Consider the following 17,293-nt stretch of genomic DNA (forward strand, 5'->3'; position numbering starts at 1 on the left):
CTTCTTCTTCTTCTTCTTCTTCTTCTTCTTCTTCTTCTTCTTCTTCTCCTCCTCCTCCCTCCTCCTCCTCATTATTATTATTATTATTATTATCATTATTATTTCTCCAATCCTGTGTAATCTGTCCAGTTTTCCATGATCTTTCAAAGATTACCAATAATGGCTTAGTGTTCATAGCTGCCAGTTCTTTCACATCTTGGTAATTTGATCCTATCAGTGCAACAATATTCTATATTATTGTCTCACTACTTATCTTGAGAGTTTTCCCCTCTCCTTTCTAGTTCAAAGATCATTCTCCTTCCCAGAGAAAAAATAGAAGCAAATTAAGCATTGTGTAGCAATGCCTTTTCTCTGACATCTTTTATGATTGTTGTATTATTATTACAAGTGGGAAAGATGCCTCAGCATCTTATTAGGGATTCGACTTTTTGGACCTTTCTTGGACCCATGTAGGGCATAAACACCACAGATAATTCATCTCTGTCTCATGAAGAGCCTTTTACTAGGTTGGACACCTCTTAGTATGGAAAATTCATCTGCCTTGGAAAGATGTGTTTGATAGTGAGGCAGTCTTGGGTTTCTCTGTTGGCCCTCTCTACGGCTCTCCCAGCAGGGATCCCCCGCCAATAATCTCCTTTCTTTTGCTCCTCAGTCAGATCCGAGACGCCTCTGACCTTTGGGACGTGGCCAACGCCACACACAATTTTGTGTCACACAAAAGATAGATAAACTAAACCAGAAATGTGCCTGAAAACATCTGTTTGTGTGAGGCTCCAATGGTTGAACCATCACAAATAAAATCATAAATTAACCCAAGGCTTTCTTGAGGTTATATAAGATTCAATGCCATGTTTTATCTCCACTTCCTTGAAAGTCAAGAAGAGGAGAAGAGACAAATAATGAAGTGTCGAATATGAACCTCCTGACAGTCTTTCCAACCTGACTAAAATACAAAGACCATAAATTGCAGAAGCAATCTGTCCAAAAAATATTTATCCAACTCAATTCAAATTTGCAGAACTCATAGTTGTTGATAGTTCAGATAAGGTTAGTGAATATGCTCATTCAGAACTCCTATCTGACCTTAATCTCTCAGTTCTCTCCCAGGTATTAAATGGAATCACATTTATTGGAGAAACCTATCTATTCTTCCCAATGTTTTATAGACTTCACCATTGGTAGTCTTAACAATTCCAGGAAATTATCATAATGGGAAAAGGTATCCATACCATGCTTATGTAAATTAAATGGTTTTCTGAGATCTAGTTTTGTCTCTTTTTAATTATGAATGCAATTTAACTGTCTCAAGGCATCTATTTGACATTCCCTCCCAAATCCCATTTTTTTAAATCAAAATATGTGGCACATGTATTGGGATTTGAGGGGGGGGGGATATATGTGTTTTAAATATAAAATCTCAGTTTCTAAATATTATTTCATTATGATTCTCCTGAGCATTTCTTTTTTCTAAAAACACTTTTCCAATTTAGACTATGGTTAAGGTTAATTAACTTGTGAAATAAAAGGAATGAAGATTGGGATAATTTTAAATTGTCAAGTTCTCAGGATTATAGTTAATATCTTTTATGATAACAAAATATGACAAGGTAAACAATATAGTTTCTAATAATACTCACACTAAGTATGTAGGTCTGAATAATATGTGAATGTTTCTGGAAGAAAATAGTTTTTAAATAAGGCTTACATGTAAATAAAACCCAGATATTAATTTATTAACTTTCTTTTTACCAGTTTGCTCTACGTTGGGGGTCACACTAACATCTTTTATAAAATAATCCTAAATTTTGAAATAGAAGAAAATAACATTATATTTTCCTTCTTTTCCTCACTTTTTAGATAGCTGATATGGTACTACTGGATTCAGGAAACCTGGTTTAAATTTTGGCTCCAGGATTACAAATCATTTGGAGATAGACAAGTCATTTAAACTTCTATTATCTCATCTGTATAATGACTACAAGTATACTTTATATTTTCTTATACTGTTGTTATTAAAACTGTGGTTTATAAATACTATAAATTATATAAATGCAAGCAGGGAAAATTATTCTCCTCTTCACATGACAGCCAAGATAGCTTCATTTTCCCCTCTTATTCCACCTTCTTTGGGTTCCATATCACCAAGAGAAACAATAATGCTCTGGATCTTTTTATTTTATGGCTTACTATTAAACTTGAGCAAACTTTTAAAAGAAAAATTGGAAGAATTCAGATAGGATATAGTATTAAATAGTTTAATACTTATTTATTGAATAGTAGTGTGTAATGGTAGGAGCCATACTTAAGGAAAATCAGGTTGGCAACATCATGAAGAATGGAATGCAATGAAGTGAGACTTGAATCGGGGAGACTAAGTATTTATTGCAATAACTTTTGGGAGAGGTGATGAGGGCCTCAACTAAGCTTTTAGTTATGTGAGTAGAAAAAAAGGGTCAGATACAAGAAAAGTGGAGATTATAACATTAAAATTTGGCATTTGTGAAATCAAATAGAGTATGGAGTTGAGGGTAATGCTGAAGTTATGAATGTCTGACAATGGAAGAATTTTAACTGAAATGGGGAAGTCTGAAATAAGGATAGGATTTTTGGGAAAATATAATAGGTACAATATAGGTACAAATCTGTCCACAAAGTGAGCTCTCTGAGTTTAGATAGAAAAAATAATATTTTCAAAGCCTGTGTTTAAAATCAGAATTCACAATTTTCCTGGTAATTCCATATGGCCACAAATCTAGGAACAAGAATTGAGCTTAGCAGTACCAGATTTTAAAGTACATTATATAGTTGTAATCATCAAAACAATTTAGTATTGACTAAGAAACAGAGTGGGGGATCAGTGGAATATATTAGGTACGCAATATACAGTAGTAAATGACCATAGTAAACAATATTAATGAAACCCAAAGATCTAAGTTTTGGGAGGGGGGGAACTCATTATTCAACAGAAATTTCTAGTAAACTGGAAAGACAATTGGGAAAAACTAAGTCTAAACCAACATCTCACATTGCATACCAAGATAAGGTCAAAATGGGTATGTAATTTATACATAAGGGATGGCATCATAAGCAAATTAGGGGAGCATGAACAAATCTACCTTTCAGATGTTTGGATAAGGGAAGAGTTAATGATGAAAGAATAGATAGAGAGGATCACAAGAAATAAAATGGATAATTTTTATTACATGAAATTATAAAGTTTTTGAACAAATAAAACCAATGGATCCACAATTAAAATGAAAACAGGAAACTGGGAGGAAATTTTACAGCAAGATTCTCTGATAAAGTCTTCATTTCTCGAATATATAAAGAACTAAGCCAAATTTATAAAAAATACAAGCCATTCTTCAATTAACAAATGATCAAAGGATAAAACAGGCAGTTTTCAGAAAAAGAAAACAAAACTATTAATAATCACATGAGAAATGCTCTAAATCACTATTATTAGAGAAACAAAAATTAAAGCACCTATGAGGTATAATCTCACAGCTATTAGTGTCTTTTAACATGACAGAAAAGGAAAATGAGAAATGTTGAATGTAGTATAGAAAATAGGTACACTAATGCATTATTGATAGAGTGGTGAACTGGTGTTAACATCATGGAGAAGGATTTAGAATTAGGCCCAAAGGGCGATAAAACTGTGTGCCCATTGACCCAGCAATACCACTAATAGTTCTGCATTTCAAAAAGATCAAAGGAAAAGGACATATATGTACAAAATTATTTATAGCATTTCTTTTTTGTGTGTGTTGAGAAAGAATTGGAAATTGAGGGGATATGCATCAATTGGGGAATGGTTGAAGAAAGATGTGGTATGTGATGATGGAATACAACTGCTATGTTAAATAATGAGAATGATATCAGCAAAACCTGGGAAGATTTACATGAAATGAAGAAAAGAGAAGTGAGCAAAACCAAGAAAACATTGTACAAAATAACAACAATACAGTAATGATGATCAACTATGAAAGACTTTGCTGCTCTAATTGATACAATAATTCAATATAATTCTAAAGAGTTCATGATGAAAAATTATATATATATACATATATACATACATATATATCCCAAGACAGAACTGAACTCTGAGTGCAAAATAAAGAATACTTTTTTTCACTTACCTTATTTTTTCTTTGCAACATGGCTAATGTGGAAAAATGCATTAGAATCCATGTATAATTGATATTGAATTGCTTGTCTTCTCAATGGGTAGGGGGAGGGGCACAAGGGAGTTTGAGAATTTGGAACTCAATCTTTTTTTAAATGAATGTTAAAATAAACTTTAAAAAGACATCAGGGATCTCATATGTCCTTCACTCATATTGTGGTACCTTTTTCATTCTCTGTATTTTTTTTTTCAAATATCCCTTCAATGGGCTCAGCAATCATATCTAACTTTGTGACCCAGGCACATAGTACTTTTGGGTTCAGGTACTTAAAGTCATCAAGCTCACTTAGGTGCTCTCTTCACTATGTGAAATCACTATTCTGGATTAAATAAACAAAAGAGATATACACTTATTCTCATTACTTAATTTGATTATCAAGCTCCTATTAAAGTTATTCTCCTTGGGAGTAAATATAAAAACAAAACAAGAGTTGAACATCTCTGGTTCTATCATCTCTTATCCTATCTACCACAAAGAAGAGTTCTATCTTTTGTCAAGTTATTTTTTTTCTTTTAATTAAATGGGAGGGGACAAATACTCTACTTTTCTCCATTACAGCTAAAATCTGTCACTTCATTTTCTTGTCCTTAGTTTTTCTTTCCACCTTAATACATTTGGGCTTTAACAGTTGTAATAATATTCTTACATATCCATGACACTTAGTACCTATGCTCCATTATTTGTCCTTGGGGAGAAGGGAAGGGAACAAGCATTTATTAGATGCCTACTATATGTCAGGTACTGGGCTAAATACTTTTTACAGATATTTGATCCACATAACCATGTTGGGAGGTAGTTGTTATTATGGTTCCCATTTTATAGTTGAAGAAACAAAGGCATATGAGTTTAAATGACTTGCCCAAGGTCACATAGGTAGTAAATGTCTGAGACTAGATTTGAATTCAGATTATCCTATCTACAAGCCCAGTGCTGTATCTACTTAGCCACTTAACTGCCTCATTTCCATTTACTATGCCTTTAAAAAATCTAAACTCGTTGATGAGTTTTCTCTGTATCCTAATTTGTTTCTGTTTATTTAGATGATTACTTCTTTTCTTCCTCACCATAATAGTTTCTGTCTTCAGGATTTTATTCTTATGTGCTTTCCATCCTTCCCAGATTGACTCCTCTCATTAAATTTTAGTCCACAGTATACTAATGCCTTTTTCTGAGTGTTTTGACATCTTCTCTCCCCAGAGATAGGATAGAAGTTAGACTGAAACTGACTTTCCTCTCTGTGACTAATTCTAAGGAATGCTTACTTTACCATAAAATTCTCATAATCATTCCTTCAGCCAGTTCCACCTTATTGGTGAAGGTCTGATCCAGAATTGATATTTGCCTCTGTGGTTCTTTCACCTAATGAACATTAAAATGATCAATAGGACAAGTCGAGAAATTATTAGCTATTCTTCTTTTGGCAACCAGTGAGCTCTGGCAAAGTTTGGATAAGTGAAGGCTTACATCACTGTTATCATATCTCTGTGCCAGGCTCATGATTTGTGTAATAATAATAATAATGATGATGATGATGATCTAAAAGAGATCATAAAGTTGATTAAGAGAGGTTTAAGAAAGGTATCAGGAAAGTTCCAAGAAGAGAGCGCTTTGTTACTTGGGATAGTGTAATGGAAATGGGAATTTGAAGATCTTCCCTGACTCCTAATAGGCTGAATTTACCCACATGGAGACTGTGATGGGAGGAATTTGCTGAAGGGTGGAGCAGAGCCCACAGAAAGCTGGAAATCAGAGCAGTTAGAGCTGGAGGGAGGAGAGGACACACCCAGGGAGGCAGGTAGGCTTCTGAGTATTGGTTTGTGGGAAGGCTTAAGGATGATATGGCTCTCTGTGGTGTTATGATGTATTAACTAATTTGCTACTATGATGGATTTTACTTTCTGGTGATTGTTTTTCTTGTATATGAATAAATGCTTTGCTTCTGTCTTCTATATGGAGAGTCTGATATATTTTGCCATTGAGAACTATGATGGCATATTTACAGTTGCCTTTGGTGCTGTGAATATTGTGTAGGCGCTACAAATAGTGAAAGGACAGCTTCTTGAATGAGATTACCTTAAAACTGATCCTTGGTTTGGAATTGAGGATGGGGAAAGGGCATGTTAGGATTTAAGCATAGCACAATTGTCTTTTTCATGTGTGTATGTGTGTATATATCCACATTTGTGTATGGTATACACATATGCCTACATGTAATGTATTGATACACATCTATGTATGTAGATACACACTGTGCATATAAAATGCATATATTTTATGTACAAGGAAGGCCTAATGATTTTACATTCATGTATGTATCCATGCATTTTCTGTATAAGGGAGGTTTTGTGATTAATTTTTTATGGATACAAAGAAAGTCAATGTAGCAAAATGGATAGAAAGCCTACTGGCCTTAGGGTCAGGAATACTTAGATACAAGTCTTGTCTCTGTTGTTGTTAGCATAGTAACCACGAGAGAGTCACCCAGCTTCTTCATGTGAGTTCCTTATATGGATGAATCATGTCTGGATTAACTAAACAATACAGACACAGAGTTATCTCTCTATGCCTTTGCACAGACCATCCCTTATCCTTGGAATATACCATCTTCTCTCTTTCTTTACCTCATAAGAGTTTTTAAAGTCTTTAAAGCTTGCACAGATGCCATCTAGAATATGAGACCTTTTCTGATCCCTCCACCTGATAGTAACCTTGCTTCCCAAATTACCGTGTATTTTGGTGTGTGTAAGACATGGCAGACATTGGTACCTGGCATGCCCATATCAAAGAAGGCACTTTGCTCTATATGCAAAGCAGAATTGTAGTAGCTCAAAGAAAATGTGAAATGTGAAAATTTAGAGACATTTCCATTCCAAAAGTCCCCATGGACTATCTGTGTCTGACATGATAGAGCCTTCTGAGGTCATATTGATCTGATCAGCCACAACTGTACACATTGTACCTTGACCCCAATAGAGTGATGGCCTTTTGGTCCTCTGAGAATGAATGGCAATATCCAATTGGTATGTGTAAACGCTATTTTCTCCCCAAAGAATATAATATCTTTTAGGGAACTGTTTTATTCTTTGTGTTTGTATTTCCAGTGACCAAATGCGATACTATCTGTAATGTGCTTAGCATAATGCTTGCCTGGCACATATATGCTTAAAGAAAGTCTCCTTCTCTTTCCCTCCTCATCATCCAAGTGTCTGCCAGAATAGGCACATAGTAGGAAATTAATAAAGGCTTGTCAATTAGACATTTACTAAGTTTTTTTAACTGATTGATTTGACACTGTTAAAAAATGTCTGAGTGTAGTAAACTGTTATATGTATATGTAGTAATATTTCTATGCCATATCATTCTATAGAAGTCAAAGAAAGTGGAATCTGGAGAGGACCTTAGACATCATCATTTTATAGATGAAGTAATAAGGACCAGAGAGGCTATATAAAAAGTCATATGTGTTGACTCAATCCGGATGCATGCTGGTAAATATTTAACAACTGGTCCTCTGTGGGGAAAATTTAAAACATGGCATATCTGTAAATTTAATCTGCATTATTAACATTTTTTCCATCACTTTCTCAAGTATAGAAAAAAAGCGAAATAAAACAAACCCTAATTATTTGCAACATTTACGGATTTTGAAATTATAAATGCTCATAGATTTAACAGTTGGCTCTTCTTATGAGCCAAGATGTTCCAATTATGACCTACCTCTCACTCAGTTCCTCCCCAGGAGACCAAAAGGTAGCTCATTATTACACTGGTTAACATTTCTCTAGCGAGTTAAGTTTTAGAAAACATTCCTATGTGGAAGGTAGCATAATATTATCTCTCCCATTCTATAGATTTTGAAACTGAGACCCAAAGTAGAGCAGTGACTTACTTAGATCTCACACAGCTTTTAAGTATTACAGCTGGGGTTTGGACACAACTCTTTTTACTCTTTGCATGATACCATACTGCATTTCTTAGGCCAAATCTAGTGCTTGAAGGTTGGGATCAGAAGGACTCAAGATTACAAAATCAAAGAGTTAGAAAGCTATCCCATCTCACAGTGTTCCTTTATCTGAATTCCCAACACATGTGCCCTGCAGTAGTTGGTTGAATATTTCTACTTGGATGAAATATATTCCCTCCCTGCTAACCCATCCATCTCATTTCTGTATAACTCTAATTGCTAGAAAGTGTTTATTCAATTTATCCCCAAGACGCCAAGTAAAACAAATTGAATTTCCTCTTCTATGAGAGCCCACTGAATTCTTGAAGACAGCTGTCATATCCCTACTAAGCCTTCTCTTCTTCAGCCTCCCTTGCTCTTTCAAACATCAGTATGACTTCCAAATCTTCATTTGGACTACAATCATATAAATGGAAAAATATTAAAAAGCAAAACTGAGTATTGTGCATAATGATGAAGTTTAACCTTGGAGAACAGGAGAAAAAATGCATGAGGGATATGGTTGTGTGTGTGTGTGTGTATTGTGTGTACATATGTGGAAAGAGTGTGCTACGACATTCTGACTTTGAATATAATTCAGATATAGAACTAGTCTGTCTTCCCCAGAAGTCTGTGGACCTAGGGAAAGCTGGGAAGTTTCCAACAAGCCTGAAAATGGAGATGAATAGAAGTAATGACGTCTGGATGGGACTTGCAGGCACAGGCAGGCCCTTCTTTTCAAAAGGAGGGATTCTGCCCAGAGGAGAGGTGGTATTATTTCTTCTGCCTTTCACTGCTTTCTTAGTAAAAGGATAAGGCACCAGATGAAGAGCCTCGATCTCCTGAGGTGTGGTATACCTGAAGAGCCTAGAGTAAAAAGAATTCAAATATAGGCAAGCTGTGAAGCTTGGTGCTACCATGCCAGCCCATTTCTTTAAATAGAAATTCTGTTGAAGGGACTAATTGCTTTTTGACAGAATAAAATTGGGTTTGGAATCTCAAATTCAAACTCCCTTAAAACCCTCCCATCCCACCAGGAAAAAAAATCCCTTTCACAAAACAAAAAACAAAAACCCACTTCACTGCCCTTTCACTTTTTTAAGGCTATGTTTTACAAATGCCTTTCCAACTTTAATTTCTGGTTACATTAAAAAATGCTGTGGTTATTTCTGGTACTTTTTAGGTGTGAAAATAATTCAAATTCTTGAAGTACAAACTGACCACAAATGCCCTTGTCCAGCTGCAAGTTAATTGTCTGTTAGCAGGGGCTTGATAAATTCACCACAGGAAGATGACTTCTGGGTGTCTTCCATCCACACCAGTCATTTTGATGTAGACACTGACAAGGTGGCCAAACTTTTAAATTCCGAAGGGTTTACAGATCTCTTCGCCTAAGGAAATAGCAGAACCATAGTATTGCCTAGTGTTTCTCTACTTTTAAATTTTTGTTCCAGAGTTCTTTACCTGCCTCGCTGCCTGTCCCCTTACACCATCAGAATTCCTAATCACTGCCAAGTATTTTGTGGCAGTTCAAGCAACTACTTGCAACAGAGAAAGGCCTTTAAGTATGTAGAAGACCTTACAAGTTTTAAAAGTGCTACGTAAATGTCAGCTCTTATTGTTACCGAAGTTATTAGTCATGCTTGAAAATGAAAACTATTAGAGGCAGAACTATTTCACCTAATGCTATACTCCAATGTCTCTAATCATGTTTAATGTTGTCTGAATTTCAATAAAAGAAAATAACATAAAAATTAAATGTAAGGATACATGAATTAGTGTCTGGCACATAATCATTACTAAATAAATGCTTGTTTGTGGACTGACTGACATCGTCTTTGAATTCTCTGTTACATTTTTACCTTAGAGAGTCAGGTTTCATTTAATAAAAAAATGAGATAATAATTGCTTTGACATCAACTGTGTGACTTTCCTATAATAATTTAGGTATATGTGTATAACAGCAAAAGGTAAACAGTTATAAGTTTTTCTAGCCCTGAAATGTATTTTCCTGCCAAATTTATTGCTATATTAAAGCTAGTTTACTTCAAGAGAGAACATGAATTTTGGAAAGAGAAGACCTAACTCCAAATCCCAATTCTATTATTACAAAATATTGGATAAATATGTTGTCTGCACTATCCCCCAGCTTCTTCATCTGTAAAATGGGATAATTGGACTATCAGATGATTACCACGGTCCTTTCCAACCCTCAGTCCTATGATTCTATGTGAGGGTGAATTGAAGTAACAATTCCTAAGACTTTCCCATAAACCATTCCCTGCTATGCTGGATTCTCAACTGCTCCAGGATACATATTCTTACTATACTTATTTTTTCTCCAATTACAATCCATTTCTCCTTTTCCCCAAACTTCTTCTTGCATATGCCATCCAAACTGTCATTCAAAATACTTTTATTACTCTCCCAGGTACTGCTTCTTCAGGAAGATCGCTGTTTATATTCCTCCTTCATTACTACATTGCTAGAATGTGAGAATGTGAGGTGAGCTGTTTCAGTCATGTCTGATTCATTGTGACCCCATTTGGTGTTTTCTTGGTAAAGATACTGGAGTGGTTTGACACTTCCTTCTCCAGTTCACTTTGCGATGAAACTGAGACAAACAGGGTGAAGTGACTTGCCCAGGGTCATATAACCAGTAAGTGTCTGACCCTGGATTTGAATTCAAGAAGATGAGCCTTCCTTACTCCATACCCAGTGCTCTGTGCTGCCTAGTTGCCCCTGAGGACTATATACACTACTTTTGATTCCATTCCCCTTATAACTCATTATTTTCCTTCCCTATCACTGAAATGAACTGCACTCCAGAATAGTTTCAAGACCACTAGATTTAGAATCTTGGGACCTTACTTCAAATACTATCTCTGCTCCTGACTATTTGTGGTGTCTTGGAACAAACCATTTATTCCCTCTGAGATTTAGTCTTCATCCATGAAATGGGGAGACTGGTCTAGATAACATCTAAGAACACTTGTGGCTATAAATCCTATTACTCTGTGTATGTAAAAACTTCGTGGCCTCTTCTAGCTTCATTTTCTAGCTTCACCTTCCATTGAATGTTTCACTGAAATATTTTCACTCATTCCTATGATTCTGCACCTTTCTTTCTTCTTTAACTTCTTGAACCACTCTTTCTCTGTCTCATTTTTTCTTCTCCTGTCCTGTGAATGACAGTCCTCAAGGGTCTGTCCTTGTTCTTCCAACTTGTCCCTATAAACTCACTCTTTAGGAAATCTCCTATATTCCCATAACTTTAGATGGCTCTCAACTCCACATCTCTTTCCCTAACCTCCCATTTGTGCTTAATCCCTATGTTTTCAATGTCCTTCAAAGCTCTTTCCACTTATATATCCTCCTGTCACTTTAATTCAGTATTTCAATAGTAACTTTGTTAAACGTTCGGTCTCACTGATACAGTATTCTCTTCAGTGTTACAGATCACACCTCTTCCATGTCTTCTTACCTTATAGGATTTTTGTACATGTCCTCCATAAGTCATCTATATAGCATCTATCTGACATGATGTGATCTTTTTCCAGATCTCCTGATATTTTTCATGGATCCCAATGGATCACACAGATTCCCACTGCCTTACCATGCTATCACTAAATTACTACCTCAATTATTTTTCTATTTACAATGAAAATGTCAAGACTGATAAAATTCCATGAGCAGTTATAGATCAATTGATTAGTCATTGAATAAGGATTTTTCATTTACAGTTACCAAAAAAAATTTCATGTTTATATGTTGTCAAGAAACTGTAATTCTTGACATTCTTGTAGAAGTGGAAGGGAGTGATGTAGGACTGAAGAATGTTTCATGGGCTACCATTGCCCAAAATTTCTTCATGCAAGGACTAATCTACTGTTTATGAGACTCTCTGCACTTAATTAGACTCTACCTCAAAGAGAAGCCATACTCAGTTCCTAGAAGACACTTGAAGTCTCTCCAGCATGGTGAAACCCTGCCAGAACTTAAGCCCAAATACATAGCTATTAAGAACACAGCATGCATGACCTCTAGACCCTGAGGAAGCACTAGGGAAGTATCTCATGCCACCTAAACCTCTTTGTATCAAAAATTGGATTTAATATATGTAGATTTGACTAGATTTTCACTAAGATCACTATCACTCATTCTTATCACTTGCTTTTTCCTTCTCACCATTTATCATTCCTGTTAGCCTTACTACCAATATTCCCTATCACTCAGGAGGGAAACATTAAAATAATTTTTTAATTCCTTCTCCTATAAACCCCAAATAAAAGCTATCACAACCTATAATTTCTTTCTTAAATATATCTCTGAAAATAATCCAATTCAATTTCTGTTAATTTAATGAATACATTTGTGTGTGTGTTTAATAATAATAATGATAACAATAGCCAGCATTTACAAAGCATTTTAAGATTTGTAAAGTGCTTTACAAATATTATCTTATTACGTCCTCACAATAACCCTGGAAGATTGGAGGTATTATTATCCCCACTTTTACAGATGGGGAAACTGATTCAGAAAGAGGTCAAGTGACTTGCCCAGTATCACAACTATGGTTTTCCTAAATCTATCAGAGGTTGCCAAAGTGGGCAAAATTAACCCCTGGCTGGTGCCAGAACAATCCAGGGAGATGGTAGTAACCTCTGGTGCAAATGAGGGGTATTGAATAAAAATAAGGGGGCAATTGAAGCATAAGAAAAGAAGAGGAGAAAATTTTGAAAAACCATTTGTATATGTTTCATCTGTTGTATGACAGAGTTAAAGTCATAGTGATAGCATTATTTTTCCAAATAAACATACAAAATGCAAGTTATAACTGATCAGTAGTCATGTCCATCAACAAGTCTTAACAAGCAGGTGTTGGCAGGTCAGCATATCCTTCATTGTCTGGAAGTCCAGCATATATCGGCAGGAATATATGTGTGTAATGACTTGTTTACAATACAATACCATACAGTTAAATGATCCAGTGTTGCGTCATCAAAATTTCAATGCAGGGAAAAAACAAGTTTACAATAAATTATTCGATTTAAGATGTCATTTTAAAATTATATTTTTAAATGATGCAAATTAAAAAAAATTAAAGGATTAAAGAAAGTAGATTTCTAGGGGGTCACTGAATCATTTTTAAAGGGGGTGGTAGGCCAAATAAGTTTGGGAACCTCTGATCTATATCAAGAGCTCTACTCACTCTGCCATTTAGCTTTCCCCTATAGTTCCTACCATGAATAGAACAGTTTACTAGGTGTTGAGGGAGAGAGAAAAAAATTTCAGATAAGACATTACATCATCTTCATGGAGCTAGTAGGTGAAGATGACATGTGACAAATAATCTTAATGTAAATTAATACATCATATGTGCATATAACAGGTTTAAAGAGCTTCACAAAGTCCAAGGGGCCAAGGCCAATGTAAGCTGAAGACATTAGGGAAGAATTCCTAAGGAAGGCAGCATTTGACATGGCTTTTAAATGAAGGGCAAATCTTGAAGAAGAATATGAGAGGAAAAGTAATGCAGGTATAGGTAACCATGAGAATGAGTGCCCAGAAGTAGGTATAAGCACAGGGCAAGACTAATTTGGTTGCAAGAAAAAGTGAATGAAAGGTGTAGCATGATACATGGCTAAGAAGGTAGGTTAGTGCCAGGCTGTAAAGGTTTTCGACTGTCAGGTAAAATGAGTTTGAAGAAGAATACTTGATGAGCAGTAGGGAAGCAGTGAAGGATTTTGAGCACATGAGGGACATGACCAGATATATGCATGATGGGCAGAAGACAAGCAGGGTGGTGATGAATGATTTGAAGGGGGAGAGTGTGTAGGCAGAAAGACATCCAATATAATGAAATTCAACAAGCATTTATTAAACTGTCAGGTAGATGTGTTTGGCTTAACTTTTTAAAAAATCTTTTTAGTAAGTGAAAGGGAAGGATAGGGAAAAGATGTATTCAGACCTGAATGTGACGGAAAAACAAGCCATCAGTTCCATTAAAAAAAAAGTTTAACAATTTAAAAAATATATTTATTGAAAGGCACTGGGCTGGGGACCAGGGATAAAAAAGAAATCCATAATGGTCCTTGCCCTCAAGGATTTCATAATGTAGCCATTTGCCTAGAATGTAGGAGGGAAACCACCAATTTATAGCTAAGTACAAGGCTATTTGAGGAAGGAGAGACCATTACCACCAGGCCTGCTGGGCTGTCCTCAGTGGGAGGTTAGCTTCTCTGTGTCACTTTGTGGGTTCTGTAGCTCCAAAGTTTATTCAGAGTCCCCTTTTACATGGATTGGAGAAGGTGAGAGCTGGAGCCATATGGAGGTCCTGTTTCTGCTCTGCCATCTTGACTCTGCCCCTAGCCCAAACCCATTTATTTCTAAAGCAGACCATTCTACTTTTGAATAGCTAGAATTCTTGGGAAAGTTGAATTTTGTTTGTTTTGTTTTCTTTGTTTGTTTTGTCTTATTTCATTTCTCCCCTACATCAAGTCAAATCTTCCTCTGAAGCTTTAACCACTTGTTGCTAGTTCTGCTCTTGGAGGCAAACAGAACAAATTTAATCTCTCTTCCACATGAAAAAAATTTTAAATGCTTGAATACTATCATTTTCCCACTATATTTTGACTCTTCTCCAGGGTAAAATTCCCATTTCTTTCAGCTCATCCTCTTATGACAAAAGCCCAAGGTTTTTCACCATCTTGATTCTCCTTCTCCACATGTTCTCCATTCATCTTTCAAAAAAAGTGGCATGCAGAACTGAACAAAAATTACTTGTAGTTTGACTAAAGTGAGGAATTTTTGTTTTTTGCTTTCTTCCCTTTCTCCTCCATTCTGGAAGTTCAGTGACCACTTATAAAGTCAATCCCATTCCTGACTGGGTTCAATGCTTTGTTCTGCTCTATTTCCAATCTCTATTTCTGCTGTCTTTACAGCTCCTTGCAACTGAAGGATCACCATATCAATGTCAAAACACATCACTGTCAGACAGCATTCAATTGGCTACTACTGCATCTCAAAACTTCCCAACTTGATTCATCTACTAGTCTCAGTCTCCCACTAGCAGAAATTACAGCTACACTTCCCCTTGCATGGCTGACCAAGATAAGAGAACAGAAGGTTAATTAATTTGATCGTTTTCATTTCTTAAAGTAGCCATGGTCACATTAGCTTTTTAAAATCTTTTTTACCTGCTATATCATAGTGTTGAATGATTTATTTTTGCTTGTAGAGCACTAAAATCCTCAGAATTTTTCAAACAAACTTCTTTCTTGCCATTTCTCTTGCCTCTGGGGAAAGGTACATAACTTCTATTGGGCCTCTGGATTCTCTCTTTTAAAATTAGACAACTGGACTAAATTAGGGATTCTCAACCTTCTTGTATCATGGACCCATTTGGCAATGTGACAAAGTCTATAGGTTCCTTTTTGAATGTTTTTCCCATTATTAAAGAAAATGATAAGTTTCAATTAGAGACCATTGAAAATAAAGATGAAATTTTCCCAGTTCAAGTCCATAGATTCCCTGAAATATACTTTACCTGACTCTTCATATATGGCCTTATGATCCTGTACTTTTGAATTTGATTTTTTGAGCCTATGATTACCCTTTATATTTGTCCTTAATAAATCTGATTATATTAATCTTCTCCCAATATTTGTCAATATTGCCAAAAAGCCGTTAAAGAATATTTAAGGTATCTTGACAATAATTAGCACGTTGTTCTTCACTTAGAATCCATTCTGTCCTTGCTTCCATTTCTTTGAATTCTTAGTTGCCTTTAAGGCTCAATTTACCTTTCACTTTCTAAGAGGAGTCTTTCCTCCTTAGCTTGGGTTTCCTCCCTCCTCAAATTACCTTGTATTTAGTTTTCTGTATAAATTCTGTGTTATTCACAGCTCCTTCTGATACCATGTAAGTTCCATAAGATCAGAGACTGGGTTTGTGTTTGTTTGTTTTGTTCATATATTTCAGGTATCTAGTAGAGTCTTTTCACCCATAGCAGATACTTAATACTTGTTGAATAGAATTGAATCATTACTCCAAACTGTATCTCATCTACAAATTTGATAAACTAAGTGCATCCTTTTAAACTCTTGAAAAAACATTAGACATAATGTATCAACAATGCAATATTTACAATGCCTACGGTAACTATAAATATGCTGATTTGGTTGTTAATTGCAAAATATAACAGGTTCTCTATATGGGGGACAAAGCTAGAACATTTACTCAAATACTAGAACATTTATTCAAATAACTGAGTCCCCAAACCAAAAAGCCAAAGCCATCACAGTAGTTAATGTAGTAAACACCCACATTCTCAAGCCTTCAAAACAGAACAGGCTACCTTAGGCAAAGATCCTCCTCTCCTCACTCACAGCAACTGTTCAGCATCGACACAGCTTGCTCCCAGAAGCTCTGGCCCCTGCAGCTGCCATTCCTGGCAGTTCTCAGCAGGAGTCCTTAGCAGAAATTCTAGCTGGCTCAAACAAAAGGAGTTCACACCTCTGCCACTGCCACTGCCACTGCTGCTGCCACCATTCTTCCAGTTACTGCAAGCACTCTAGCTTGGCTCCTGCTTCTTCTTGCCCCATAACTTCCTGCTACATCAGCAAGTTCAAGGGGCATGGAAGACCTTCAAATTCCATAACCATTACACATTAGCAGGGTCAAAAATAGATGCCTATGACAAACTGCTAGAAATATTCATCTGTTGGCATTAACACATAATGACCACTCTTTGTTTCTGGCATTCAAACAGTTTCAATGCCACCAAACTATATTATCTTTTAGCACAAATCTCTCCATCTTTTCCACAAAAATAATGAGAGAATTTTTCAAATGCATTACTAATACATACATAAATGGACCAGCAAAAATGATAGAATTGGTTAAATCATTGTAGTTCTTCTCACAATGACTGCAACAAAGATTTAGGAAAAGATCCAGACAAAGTAGTAATGTAGTAATTTAAGGAGAAATCAAGCAGTTCTTTTTTTTCCATCCAAAGACCACAAATTTGGTCCACAAATAAGTGATAAGAGCAGGAACTGAGAAACAGGAATGGACCAGCAGGTCTGATTCTCTGACCACAGAACTAAATTTTGGGTATAACCTCTGGACTCATACCATGGTTAGGGCTTCAGTT

The 17,293-nt window shown here is 35.7% G+C and overlaps 1 long non-coding RNA gene across 1 annotated transcript in view; it reads right to left on the reverse strand.

The window, feature by feature from the left end:
* LOC138166920 (uncharacterized) overlaps positions 1-16,716 on the reverse strand; it is a 71,890-nt gene extending 55,174 nt beyond the window's left edge. The window contains exon 1 of the long non-coding RNA XR_011169772.1: positions 16,493-16,716. This is a non-coding gene — a long non-coding RNA (uncharacterized lncRNA). The remainder of the gene's footprint in view (positions 1-16,492) is intronic.
* Positions 16,717-17,293: the final 577 nt, after the last annotated feature.

Source organism: Petaurus breviceps, unplaced genomic scaffold, assembly GCF_028583685.1.
Source record: "Petaurus breviceps papuanus isolate PSGF00001 unplaced genomic scaffold, PetGlider_PUasm1.0 227, whole genome shotgun sequence".
NCBI lineage: Eukaryota > Metazoa > Chordata > Mammalia > Diprotodontia > Petauridae > Petaurus > Petaurus breviceps.